The 12,826-nt window shown below is 37.9% G+C and overlaps 1 long non-coding RNA gene across 1 annotated transcript; it reads right to left on the reverse strand.

The window, feature by feature from the left end:
• Nucleotides 1-2,492: 2,492 nt before the first annotated feature.
• Nucleotides 2,493-8,349, reverse strand: LOC307004216. Its single transcript, XR_013798941.1, has 6 exons — nt 5,410-8,349; nt 5,196-5,285; nt 4,679-4,790; nt 4,313-4,432; nt 3,053-3,154; nt 2,493-2,912 (listed from the first exon to the last, which is right to left on the reverse strand). It is a non-coding gene; the product is annotated as an uncharacterized lncRNA (long non-coding RNA).
• Nucleotides 8,350-12,826: the final 4,477 nt, after the last annotated feature.

The following is a 12,826-nucleotide window of genomic DNA, read 5'->3' on the forward strand; positions in this document are numbered from 1 at the left end:
ACCTGAGTCAGGATGAAATGAAAAATTATAGGCCAATCTCGCAGATCTCTTTTATCTCAAAAATTTTAGAAAAAGTGGTGTTGCAGCAACTACTAACATTTTTAAATAAAAACTCAATAGGAGAAATGTTCCAATCAGGGTTCAAAACCGCCCACAGTACAGAGTCGGCACTATTGAAAGTGCTAAGCGATATCTTTTTGGCCCTAGACAAAGGAGACGATGTTGTTCTAGTGCTGCTTGATTTGAGCGCCGCTTTTGACATGATCGACCACAACATCCTCATCTCCCGCCTGGAACATTCAGTAGGATTAAAAGGCACAGTCCTGAAATGGTTTCAGTCCTACCTGAGCGGTAGATGCTTCTCAGTTAAACATAATAATGCGACCTCGGGTAAAAAATCTCTTGCGTGGGGGGTTCCTTTCACCAGTATTATTCTCGTTATATTTGCTTACCTTTGGGTAGCATTTTTAGAAAACACGGAGTGTCATTCCATTTTTACGCCGACGACACGCAAATGTACTTACCACTCAAGCGCTCCACTAGTACATTTGAGTCACTTTTAGAATGCCTAAACGACGTTAAAATCTGGATGGCTAAAAACTTTTTAATGCTAAACGAGGAAAAAACAGAGGTTATTATGTTTGGTCACAAAAACTCTGCAGAAATTATATTAGACTCAAGTCCCCTAGCACCGTACTCGCGAAAAATAGTTAGAGATTTAGGCTTTTTAATTGACAACAACCTAAAATTTGACAAACAAATAAATTCTGTGGTCCGGTCATGTTTTTATAATTTGCGTCTATTAGCGAAAACCAAACCTTTTTTATCAAATAAAGACTTTGAAAGAGCTTTCCACACTTTTATCTTTTCTAGGCTTGATTTTTGTAATTCGCTATACGGTGGCGTCACCGCTGCTTCGTTGTCTCGTCTACAATCGGTGCAAAATGCAGCAGGGAGGCTTTTAATGAGAGTTAAAAAACATGAATCAATAAAACCCGTCCTGGAGTCTCTAAACTGGCTTCCAGTACAAGCCAGAATAAAATATAAAACACTACTTTTCATCTATAAAGCTTTAAATAACCAAGCCCCACCATATCTGACTAGTCAGCTAACGCCATACAATCCCTCTAGAACATTGCGCTCAGAGACCCAGAAGTTACTCACAGTGCCCAGAACACATCGTCTCCACAAAGGTGACCGGGCCTTTGCGGTAATAGGGCCGAGACAGTGGAATGAGCTGCCACTATCTATTAGAACTGCCAAATCACTTTCCATTTTTAAAAACTTGCTGAAACGTCACTTGATGTCATTAGCGTTTAATTAGATAGAAGAGATGTTGTTGTATGCCGTGTATATATTGTTTGTGTTGTGTTTTCGAAGCTCAGCATAAGCTGTCTTTGTACTAAATTCTGTATGTAAAGCACTTTGGTTCAACTTGGTTGATGTTTAAACAGTGCTATATAAATAAACAAACAGAAACAGAATTTATTAAAATACAAATCAGACTAGGTTTTTAACTATTTCTGCTATATATGAGCAATATCACACTTGTAGCCGTGTGATATGGCTGTATATCAGCACGGCTGTGATTCGGCTGTAGGCACGAGGCCATAGGTAATCACAGCTTGCTGATATACAGCCATATCGCACGGCTACAAGTGTGATATTCCGTTTATACAACAGTTCAAAGGCATAAGTTAGTTAATAAATAAGAAACAATGACGGAGTTTCTTTCCTATTGTGTGCAGAACTACTTCCTTCCGCCATGGATTCAAATCTCAAGTTGGGAACATTTCAATAGACGTACAGTTTATCAGTCAATGTGATGAATTCTATATTTTCTGTCTTGCATTCAGTATGAGAGCCTTTTCTAGGCAAAAAAACACACCATCAGGTCCTTTACAGGCTACTAAACCATAATCAATATATGATTCATCATACTTTCTGTGTGTCTTTTTTGTTTGTCCTTGTTCTTAGATAGCAAAAAATCTGCTCTAAGTTTTACAAATGTAGAAAGTAGGCTTGCTGAGATAGCCTGTTACCGGTCTTCAGCTGCAACACCAGCTACATCACTTGCCCACCGCAGCACCGCCCCCACCGTCGTTTTGATTTCTTATACAATTAAAAACTGACCGCGTCTGCTCAATTCAAGTGTGAGCTGAACAAGTCACAGCACAAATCAGCAGCAGGAGTCAGATTTCACCTCACTTCGCCCCACTGACTGACAAGACGACGGCGGAATATTGGGTTTCAAAGCGAAATGTAAATCGCCTATTTAAGCGTGTTTGTCATTCTACTACTGTTTTGTTGTAGCCACCACCATTCAAGCAACTGCCGCCCCCGAAATTGGTGCTAAGCCTACAAAAGCAAAATGCACACGGGCATTTATATGGTGCGAGTGTGTGTTTGCGCTCTTCCATAGGAATTAAACGAAAACTTTGTTCTCCTCCGCACCATTATGAATGCCCGTGAGGCATGCGTATTTTACTTATTTTACTAGCGATTTAAAAGCAAGGTGCAAAAGAGGGAAACACTCCAACGCCCCCCCCGGTGATACTTTTATTACCGGTGTTGTCACACGTCGAATAACCGGTGAAAATTTTCTCACCGTCACATCCCTAGTTGAAAAGTAGAGTTTCAGTAACTTTTAATAGTAGCTAGCAAACTGCAAGTTGATCAGAGGGGCCTGCCCCAAACAGAACATGGATCAGCTACATCTTTTCTACATTTCTTAATACTATACAACACAAATCTAATTTAACTTGAATGAATTTCAAACAAATAAATTTGTGAGAAAATTCTTAAATGTACAGCCAGCCAAGGGTAAAAACAATGTTAATAAAGTGTTAAAATGGAGACTTATGGGCTGTCCTCGTTGTGTCTGGCTGAAAAGAAATCCATTGATGGGGTGACTAAAAACACAAGGTCATTGCAAGTTAGAAAGTTAATGCAGTTCACTGAAAGTATATATACAATTTTCTGACGAAAACAAGACACAAAGATTATACACAGACATCAAACACGTTGTGGTTACTCAGTACCATTTACTTACAGGAAGGCATGTTTGGCATCTGTGGAGTCTGAGGAGTCATTGTGGCAGATGTATCAGTCTTTTTCTTCACTCTCTTGGGAAAAGGCTCATCTATATCTGTTTCTAATGGAGATATATCTTATATATATATATATATATTTTTTTTAGGGATGTAACAATTCACTCAACTCACGATGCAATACGATTCGCAATAATGGTTTCACGATACGATTTTCTTACGATTTTTTTAACAAATGAGATTTAAGACCATTATAAATGAAAAAGTGTCCCTTTTTTATTATTTTTCAGACAAAAAGATGCACATTTCTTTTTAATTTTGAAATATTTTTTTCAAAATTATAACCAAAAAAAAAGAAATCCCTTCAAGTTTTTCAAATCAGTCTTTCTGTCTGTCTGGTCAAGAGGCTGGACACTGGTACCTTCGCACACTATGTAAAAATAATGTAAAATTAGTAACACATTGACAGAGATTTTACATTGTAATAAAGGCAAGATTTTAATTTTGTTATCATTTGTATCATTACACAAGCAAGAGTAAAAAAAAAAACAGAACACATTTAGAAAAATATGCCACACCCATCAACAAGTTATTAAAAAAAATAAAAAATCCATGTACACATTTAGAGAAAGAGATAGTAAAATAAATACACCTGGTTGCCATGAAAACACCGATGCACCTTGTTATCTCTGTGGCTCTCACACTTGACGTATTAATGCCTTTTTACATGAAAATGGAGATGACTGGTGCTTCTCACAGTGGTGATTGTTATTAGTCTATGGAAAGTCAAAATGCCGCCACACCTCCGATTTGAATAAGTCAACGTCAACATATACGCTTGCTGTCGCCATGTCTACTGTGTGACTAGTGCACACCGTCAAATATGCACAAATATGCAATATGCACACCATCAAACTGTATGGTGCACACTGGCGCACCACGAGCGGAGCAAACCGAGTGTTTTCAGTTAATTCCTATAGAAAGTTGAGCTTGGCTCACACAAGCTCAAGTTCCATGGGAATGAACTAAAAACACTCGCTAGCTTCACGCCAGTGTGCTCGCTCCTCGCTTGAATTGTTACACATTTGTATTGATTTTCAACCGGTTGCGAGTGAATCGTTACATCCCTAATATATATATATATATATATATATATATATATATATATATATATACACACACAGCGTAACATTAGATATTCTTTTGAAAAATGGAAAGAAATAAAACTAAAAAAAACAAACAGCCACCAAACTGTCTTTTACCTGAGTCGAGGTACCGAGCAGGAGTGACAATCTTCCTGCCTGTTTCTTTTTCCTGGTCACTGTCCAAATTTGAGGTCATTGTTGCTTGGCTGACCTTGTCTCTGGCCTTGTTGTAGTTGTCTACAAAATATCGGTAGAGATCAGAGCAGAGATATTCAATTTGTGTGTGTGTATAAAGCTCTGGAAAAAATTAAGAGAACACTTCAAGTTCAGAAATCAATGTTAAGTGGTCTCTTAATTTTTTTTCCATAGCTGTAAATTATCCCTTTCACTCATGTGTGTCAATAATGTAATCATTTGAAATGTCTTTTTTTAGTAGATGTGGGAATAATTCTCAAGATAAAACTGTGTGAAACAATATAATACCTGTGTATGTTAAAACTGAGACTCTACATTTGGTCCAACTTGCTTTGTCTGGTATCTCTCTCCTTTTGACTTTGGCGGTGACATTCTTCTGCGGCCAGTAGCAAAACACGGTCTACAAAAAATATAAAATAAAAATGCATATCTTTGTATAATAAACAATAGATCAGAGGTGTGACCAAGTCCACTTTACCAGAGTCCAAAGGGAGTTTCGCACAAGTGTCAAGTCAAATACAAATTCAAAATGTCAAATGCCAACTTAAATCACAGTTTTGGGCAATCAGCAGGTGCTGCAGGATTTATTCTTCAGTATAATGTTGCTGCAAACGAGGCTAACTGACCGACCAGCATTATTTGCAGAATGTTTAGTACTTGCCATTTCCCGGAATGACTGACAACAGCATTTGATAGTTCATCTGTGCCAGTTGAAACATATCCCTAGCTTAGAATCAATTTCTTGAAAACATTACAAGCTTACATTGTTATATATTACATAAACTTATCTATTATTAGGAAATACCTTTTCAGTTATCTCTAGCCAGTTAGTTGGCACAGCATCCACTGTGTTGGATTTCACAAATTTCACCACTGCAAACTGTTTGACCGTGTTCTGGGGAAAAAAATTAAAAGTTGTCAGATTGTGATCTTTCCCCCGAGCAAATGTATTCATATTATTATTATTATATATATAAATTATTATTATTTTGTTATTATATACTTTTACAAGTACGTACCACTTGGATGTATTGTGTTGATGTTGGATGTACTGAATGTGTTGTATTTCCACTCAATGGAAATTTTAAATAAATAAAAATAATAAAATAAAATCTTAGGGTGGTTTACAGCACACAAAAAAATGACAACTGACAGTTGTAAGCCACACAGCCAAATGTGTCCTCTGTGGGCAATATTAATTAAAAAACTATTGCTCGAAAAAAAAAAAATTTGCTACATAATACATGAACAAATATGTTACTGCGTATTAAATGATTAGTTCACTTTAGAATTAAAATTTCCTGATAATTTACTCACCCCCATGTCATCCAAAATGTCTATGTCTTTCTTTCTTCAGTCAAAAAGAAATTAAGGATTTTGAGGAACACATTCCAGGATTTTTCTCTATATAATGGAATTGCAACCAGCGGGTTGAAGGTTACATTACACGATCGCAGCCGGGGAAAGGGTCTCATCTAGTGTAACAATCGGCCATTTTGTAAATATTTTTATTTATTTATTTACTTTTTACCCACAAATGCTTGTCTCACTCTAGCTCTGCAATGCGTCACAAATTACGATATCACGTTGGAAAGGTCACGCGTGACGTGAAGTTCATCTGTGTACTCCGGTTCAAAAAGGTAGGGTAGGGTGAAAAACTACATCTCATCTTCTCATCCAACTTCAAAATCGTCCGACATCATCCTTTACAAAAAAAAAGAAGGTAAAAACGTGTTTGTTTTGTAAACACTGGGTCGGTACTTACGTCTTCGTCATGCGTGACCTTTCCAACATAATGACGTAATGCGTGGTGCATCGCAGAGCTAGAGCAAGACGAGCATTTTTGGTTAAAAGGTATATAGGTTCAGATTTTTTTACAGAAAATGACGATTGTTTCGCTGGATGAGACTCTTATTCCTCGACTGGGATCGTGAGCCCTTTGAAGCTGCATTGAAACTGCGATTTGGACCTTCAACCAGTTTGACCCCGGTGAAATCCACTATATGGAGAAATATTCTGGAATGTTTTCCTCAAAAACATTAATTGTTTTTTAACTGAAGAAAGCAAGACATAAACATCTTGGATGACATGCGGATGAGTAAATTATCAGGAAATTTTTATTCTAAAGTGATTTAATCCTTTAAGTATGTGAACTCCTCAGAATGAATGGAGCAAGGTAAGTACAATCCTCAAACCACTGTCTGCCTCAGTCATAAATGCCTGCCAGCCCAAATGCCTCTCAGATAATGTTTTCATCCGAGTGTGACTGTCTCTGGTTGTGTAGACTCCAATCAACCTTGAGTCACAGGGCTGCATGAAGAATGGCTCAAGTCGATCATAGATACGATAGAGCAACATCTTTTCCCCATGCTCTGTCTCACCAGACACTGCAACAACTTCACAGCACTCTAGGTCACTAAGAGTGTAGACATTGTTGGTTTTTTTTATTTCTACAGTCTTCTTTGGTTCACGAAGTATCTTCCTCAGTTTGTCTGCTTCCCTAAGCCGCCTCACAATCTGTGAGAGAGGATTTCGCCCAGAACGAACCAATCTTTTCAGCTGATGCAAGTAATTCTCAAAAGAGAAAGCACTGCACTCATCTAGACTGCCATAAAGGTTTGCATCCGATGCCAGGTGTACCAAACTGTGGACATTGTAGACAAGAAACTCGTCCCCATACAAATGTCTTCCCTGTGCAATGAAGTACACCAACAACTCCTCTGCATTGTGATTGTACTGTTTTGACAGTCTTGGGCAAACAAGGATGGATAATGCCACACTAAAAACCAGGAAGTGCTCATAGAGCTGTTCTGCAATTATGCCTTTAAGCACAATTTTTCCAGTATAGAGGGCAAACTGTCTCAACTCTGTGGCCTTCCATCTATCAATCTCGTCCAAGCCTCTTGGTTTCCTTGCAAACACCTTTGGAATGCATGCTTTAAGCTTCAGAAGCTGTAAACTTGACCTGCTTAACATGGCTAGATGACAATCTGATTCCCAGTGGTCCCCTCAGCCACATGAGGATCATTTTGCGCATAACCCCAAGGCAACACTGGTGCATATAATCCGCAGGGAACTGTTCAATCATGTTTATTGGGAGCTGGCAAAATGGCGACAGAACTGAAGAGAGGTGGTGCTCCTCCTGAGATTTATCTCGAAATGTTTGATCAGTTCTCAATGTTAGGTTTTTTATTTCAGGATAGATCACCCGATGGCCATCCCACACTCCTTTTTGTGTACATTTGTCACACCCATAATAGCCTGAACACAGTTTTATAGACTTCACAAGAGCCTTGGCTGGGGCATCACATGTAACACAACGCAGCCTCATCAAACCACTGTCTGTCTCTAGTCCATTTTCTATAATGCTGCGAAGGTCACCAACAACATCATCAAGAAAGTCAAGATTTTTGGGTTTTGACAAACCAAAACACAAAGCCAACGGAAATACTGAGGGAGGAGATAAATTCAATTTGCACAACACTGGCCACAGTGTCTTCTTGCTACTTTTGAAAAGCGGCAAGCCATCAATATTGAGCGAAAAGTCGATTAAATCTAATTCAGAAATATCCTGTACAGGATACATTTTCAAATGATTCAGGAGCGGGTCTTTGCAGCCAAGGTAGATATACTGCATTCCTGATTTAAGCTCAAACTCAACACTTTCACTGGTGGCAAGCAGTGTTTTTGCTGTCCTTGGCAGGTCTGGGTGTCCATTTTCAATCAAAATTTTTAACAAAGAATCCACTGCATTGTGTTTTACATGAAATTCATTTGTCCACTGTGCAATGCAATGTCTAAGTGGTAGGTTAGTTTCCCTATAGCTGCTCTGGGACAGGAAATTATCCAAATATCCCTCATCTGCACTATTCTGTTTGACAGAACTCTCCTCTTGTGTAAGTTCTTGGGAAAGCAGTGAAGAGCAATGAGGAGAGACATTTGTTGGCAAAAACTCTGATGAAACTCATATTTTTGTTCTAATCTTTTTGCCCTTTTCCAAAGGGATGAGTACTTTCTATCTGACATTGCAACTAAATGTATACTGATGAAAGTTAAAGAGGAAAACAGAAAAATGTTGATTAAAAAAAACATACCGAGCACAATGTTGCATCCATGATGCTTTCACTGTAAAGAAAAAAGAACACAAGCGAAATTGCAGCATGAGTAAACATTTGTGAAGTGAATCATATTAAGTTGATCATATATTCAGAACTAGGCCTATAACACAACAACACCCCTGGAAAAGTGTCACAAGAAGATGACCAAAGTCAACATAATTTACAATATTTAAATGTAAACATTATTAAGTTGTTTTTTTACATGTTAGATTCTGTAACCCTGCCCCAAACATAACCATTTTATATATAATATAAAAAGAATATATAAAACGAAATTGACAAAAATTAGTAGAAAAAAGACAATTGTTGTAAGAATATTGCATTAATAAGGTATTTGCCACCCTAATCCCACTTCTACATCTAACCTACCAATAACCATTTCTAAATATAACCTATGTATTTTTGTAGAGAAAAACTTAACAGGCAAATAAGTGTAATCACGATAATGTATTATTGGAAAAATATCAAAATCCAAATGAAGATGAGTTGCAGTTGCAGTCCTGTCTTTATATTATTGAGCTAAAGAGCAGAATTTAACTTTTTTGTTTTATATGAAATTAAGTGTTGTAAGTAATAACTGATCTATATAGGAGATCAGTGGTCTTAAAGCTTCTTTAGGCGCCATTTGTTTTATTTCAAATTTATGTTTGAATTTAAGCGGGATTTGACGGTAACGGTCGCTGCCTGAATTTGAATATGTTCCTCACAATAGGATTCTAAAGATGTGCATTAACGTTACAGTGAATAAATACAATTGTTGACTTTTGTGAATTTATGTTGCGTTTACAGAAAACGCTTATTGTGTCCCCGCAAACAAAATAAATACTAGGCAACATCGCAAATAATGGTAACGTTATATAGGTATGTGGACAAAAAATTCAAATTCAACAAATAGACAAATGGATAGCATATGTGGGAAGACCTGGGAACCCCCTTTAAAATAAAATTAAAATAATGTAAATATGTCAAGTATGAAGAAAGTTACATCATTTTATAGTACAGTAATCAGCGCCTATTATTGTCTCATTTCTAAGGTTGAAACAATAGAAATTAGTGTGACCGAAAACGAGTTTTTTGTTCACAAAAATGCTCATAACTTTTTCAATATTCAAGATATCTAAATGAAATTTTCTGTGGAGATGGGTTTCAAAGAGTTCTTTGGATCCAACGTGTTGAAACTTAATTTTATCATGCATAATGACTGATTTGGCCTATCTTATGGTATTTTTCTGACAAGCAGTTGTTGAAAATACAAATAATTGAATGGAAAACAACGATCCAAGGAAAATGATATCATTTATTTTTAAAAACTAAAATCATGAACAATATTTCTGACTGTAGAAACACATTTTTTACAATTTATATATACATAACTTTTTTATTTTACGGTATGTATATTGCACAAAAATAACCTATGATACATCACAATTTTTAAGAAACATTTTTACATTTTTTTTAAACAAAAACGTTTTTTTTTTTTATTCATCATTTACATTTGTTTTCATGTGCTTTGTGCCCCCGTTTTCTTAAATAAATAAGTGAAATAAATTATCCCATGTCACACTAACATTGGTTGGAGACAATGCTGGACCGTGGATTGCAGGTGATTTCCGAGCAGAGAAAGGCTGAGGCAAGAGAAGAGGACACTGTAGATGACTGGCTATCTGGCAGAGAAGTGGTGATCGATATAATGTCACACCCTTATTAACAGAGACTATATAGTCTGTTAGATGGTGAGATCATCGGCAATTAGATCGGCTGCCAGCGCAAACACAGACATGTCAAAATCAGTTGCATCTTCATAGGATTCGTCCTCCCCCCAGTACGCAACAACACACCTTTTTCCTTTTGCTTTCATTTTTACAATTCTTCCATTGTACACAATGCGTTTCCCTTCTTCACACCAAACATGGCACATGTTCCTTCCAACTGCTTTGCCAGACAACAGCTCTGTGATCTTTTCGAGTTTTGACTTTTCAAGCTCTGGAAATTTCTCTTCGAGATCTTTAATCTGGATATTCTTTAGTTTTCTTTCCAGCTTGTTTCTTGCTGTTACCTCCTTTGCTTGTTCTTTCATAGCTTGCCTTTTACTCAGCTCATCCCTCAGATCATTCTGCTTTACTCTCCTCTTCTGCCTCTGGACCTGTCCCAGCTTCACAGCTTTTTTTCAAAATTGCATCTCTCTTTTCTGTATCCATGTCATCAAGGAATCCAACGGTTTTGTTCTTTTGAGCCCTCATCTTACATGAGAGAAAACAAAGGGTGGCATTTGGGGATCTTTTTTTAGATGCACTAAACATTCCCATGATTTCCTCTGCATCAATGTTGTGTGTTCTGGCGGACTTGGTTTCCTCTTTAAGTTTTTCGGTCAGGTCCATCTCAAAATATTTTTTATATTGTCTTTCTAAGACCTCGACAATGGCACCAAGACAAGCTTCCATCATGACTTTGAACAGGTCCTCATCTTTTGGAGGATCTCTCAACTTCTGTAGAGTTGCATCTGAGTCTTTAAGAGCATCTCCAAAAAAATCATTGCTCTGTGTCAAGAGATCCAAGGGGCTCCTTTGCTCCTTCAGTCCAGTGACCACCTCCTTAACCATAGATATTGCTTCCACATGGTCAATTTGGTTCACTGCTGCCCTGTAGAATTTCTTCATCCACGGACCGGTCAGCAGTTTTCCCAAAAGGCCCAAAACCTGCATCTGAACGTGGCCTGTGGTTGACCTGAAGTCGGAGAGCAAGCTTGCTCGCAAACCGCCACATGATGTTCCTTTCTCCAAAAACTTGATGAAAACAGAGTAATGCTGAATGAAGACTCCACAGATGTGGAAAAGAATGTGAAGCCGATTTCCCCTATAACGAGGAAGTATGCCTCTGGGCAATTTCTGGTTGTCCAGGAATGTTACAAAGCCACGTGGATCTCCTTTTCCGTCTTTGTATCTTAATTTATTCATTGCCATCACAATGTTTCCAGCAGAACAGTCTTTTCCCCATAGTTTTTTCAATGCCAGTGTATCCTCACATTCTTTTAAAGCGGAGCGGGTTTTTATTGCTATCGAATCTAAGGGATGCAAATGGCAGTTGAGCTCATTTAAAGTTTTGTCCCATGATTCATTTACAAGCAGTATTGCAGCGTGGTTGGCCGCGCACCTGTCAGTTAGTGTGTTTGATATGTTGTCAATCATTTTACTACGTGTGTCCTGATAATCTCCGTTGTAGAAATAGGAATGTACACTGGCCAGATGATCAATTGTTTCTATTATATGGGTACTGTAATCCTCGGCAGTCCCCCCAGGAAGTTTGTCAACAGCTGCAGCATAACACTTTGTTTCTGTTGTTATGTGCACACTATTTATATGGACCCCTTCTTGTGTGGTTGCGTCAAATCCAAGGGTGGTGTTTTTATTTTTGAGTATTTCCTCGGCTGTTTGAAGCTCAGCAATTGCACCAAGTTCACGGGTCATCGCTTCCACAGTAGACCTATGAGGCACATCAGTCAAGGTCATTTCAAAACGAGCAGAGAACTTTTTAATAAGCCTAGGGACATTGCTTGTGGGAACCTGGTCTGCTACAGCATCATACGCATATCTGCGGAATACGTTTTTTTGTCCAATTTGGTTTCTTTCTGTTCTGCTTCCAATTCTTTAATTTTCTCTTCTAGCATTAGCTTTTTGTTTTGAAGGTGTATGATTTCCTCTTCTTTCAGCTCCAACTTTGTCTCCAGCTCTTGGGTTCTCACTTCACTAGACGACTCTCCCTGTGCATGTGTTTTCTTCTTATATTGTCTTTTCAGTCTTTTGTATTTATTACTCAGACCTGAAAGGGCTTGGTGTCACTTAAGTTTTGTGCATTGACTGAAGTGTCTAGCTTTTCTTGTAGTGCAGTAATTTTAGTGTCCTTCCGTTTAATTTTTTGGTTAAGATTTTTCACAGCCTCCCTTTTTTTTAGAAATGAAAAATGTCTAATTGTTTGTAGCTTTTCCCTCTGCATGGCAAGCTGCCGCTGTCGCATGATTTGCAGACTTTTCTTGTATACTTTACAGGACGTGCACTTCGATGTCCTCCTTGTGTTTTTTACAGGAGAAATTTCAGAAACATTTGCAGGAGTAGCTGATGGCTCAGGCCCCATCTCACTTGCATGACTGAGTTGCTTGGTTTCAGATTGCTCCATTAGGAATGAAAACTTCTCACGACACATTGAGTCAAAATTTTCAAACACAATCGGCCTCGAAAGCCTTTTAAACTTTTCGAAATTTCGCACTACCTTTATAACCGCAGCTTCTAAGAGTCTCACTGGTCCCTGCTCCTGAAATGAAGAC

The sequence above is a fragment of the Phoxinus phoxinus genome (assembly GCF_949152265.1).
Source record: "Phoxinus phoxinus genome assembly, chromosome: 9".
Classification (NCBI taxonomy): domain Eukaryota; kingdom Metazoa; phylum Chordata; class Actinopteri; order Cypriniformes; family Leuciscidae; genus Phoxinus; species Phoxinus phoxinus.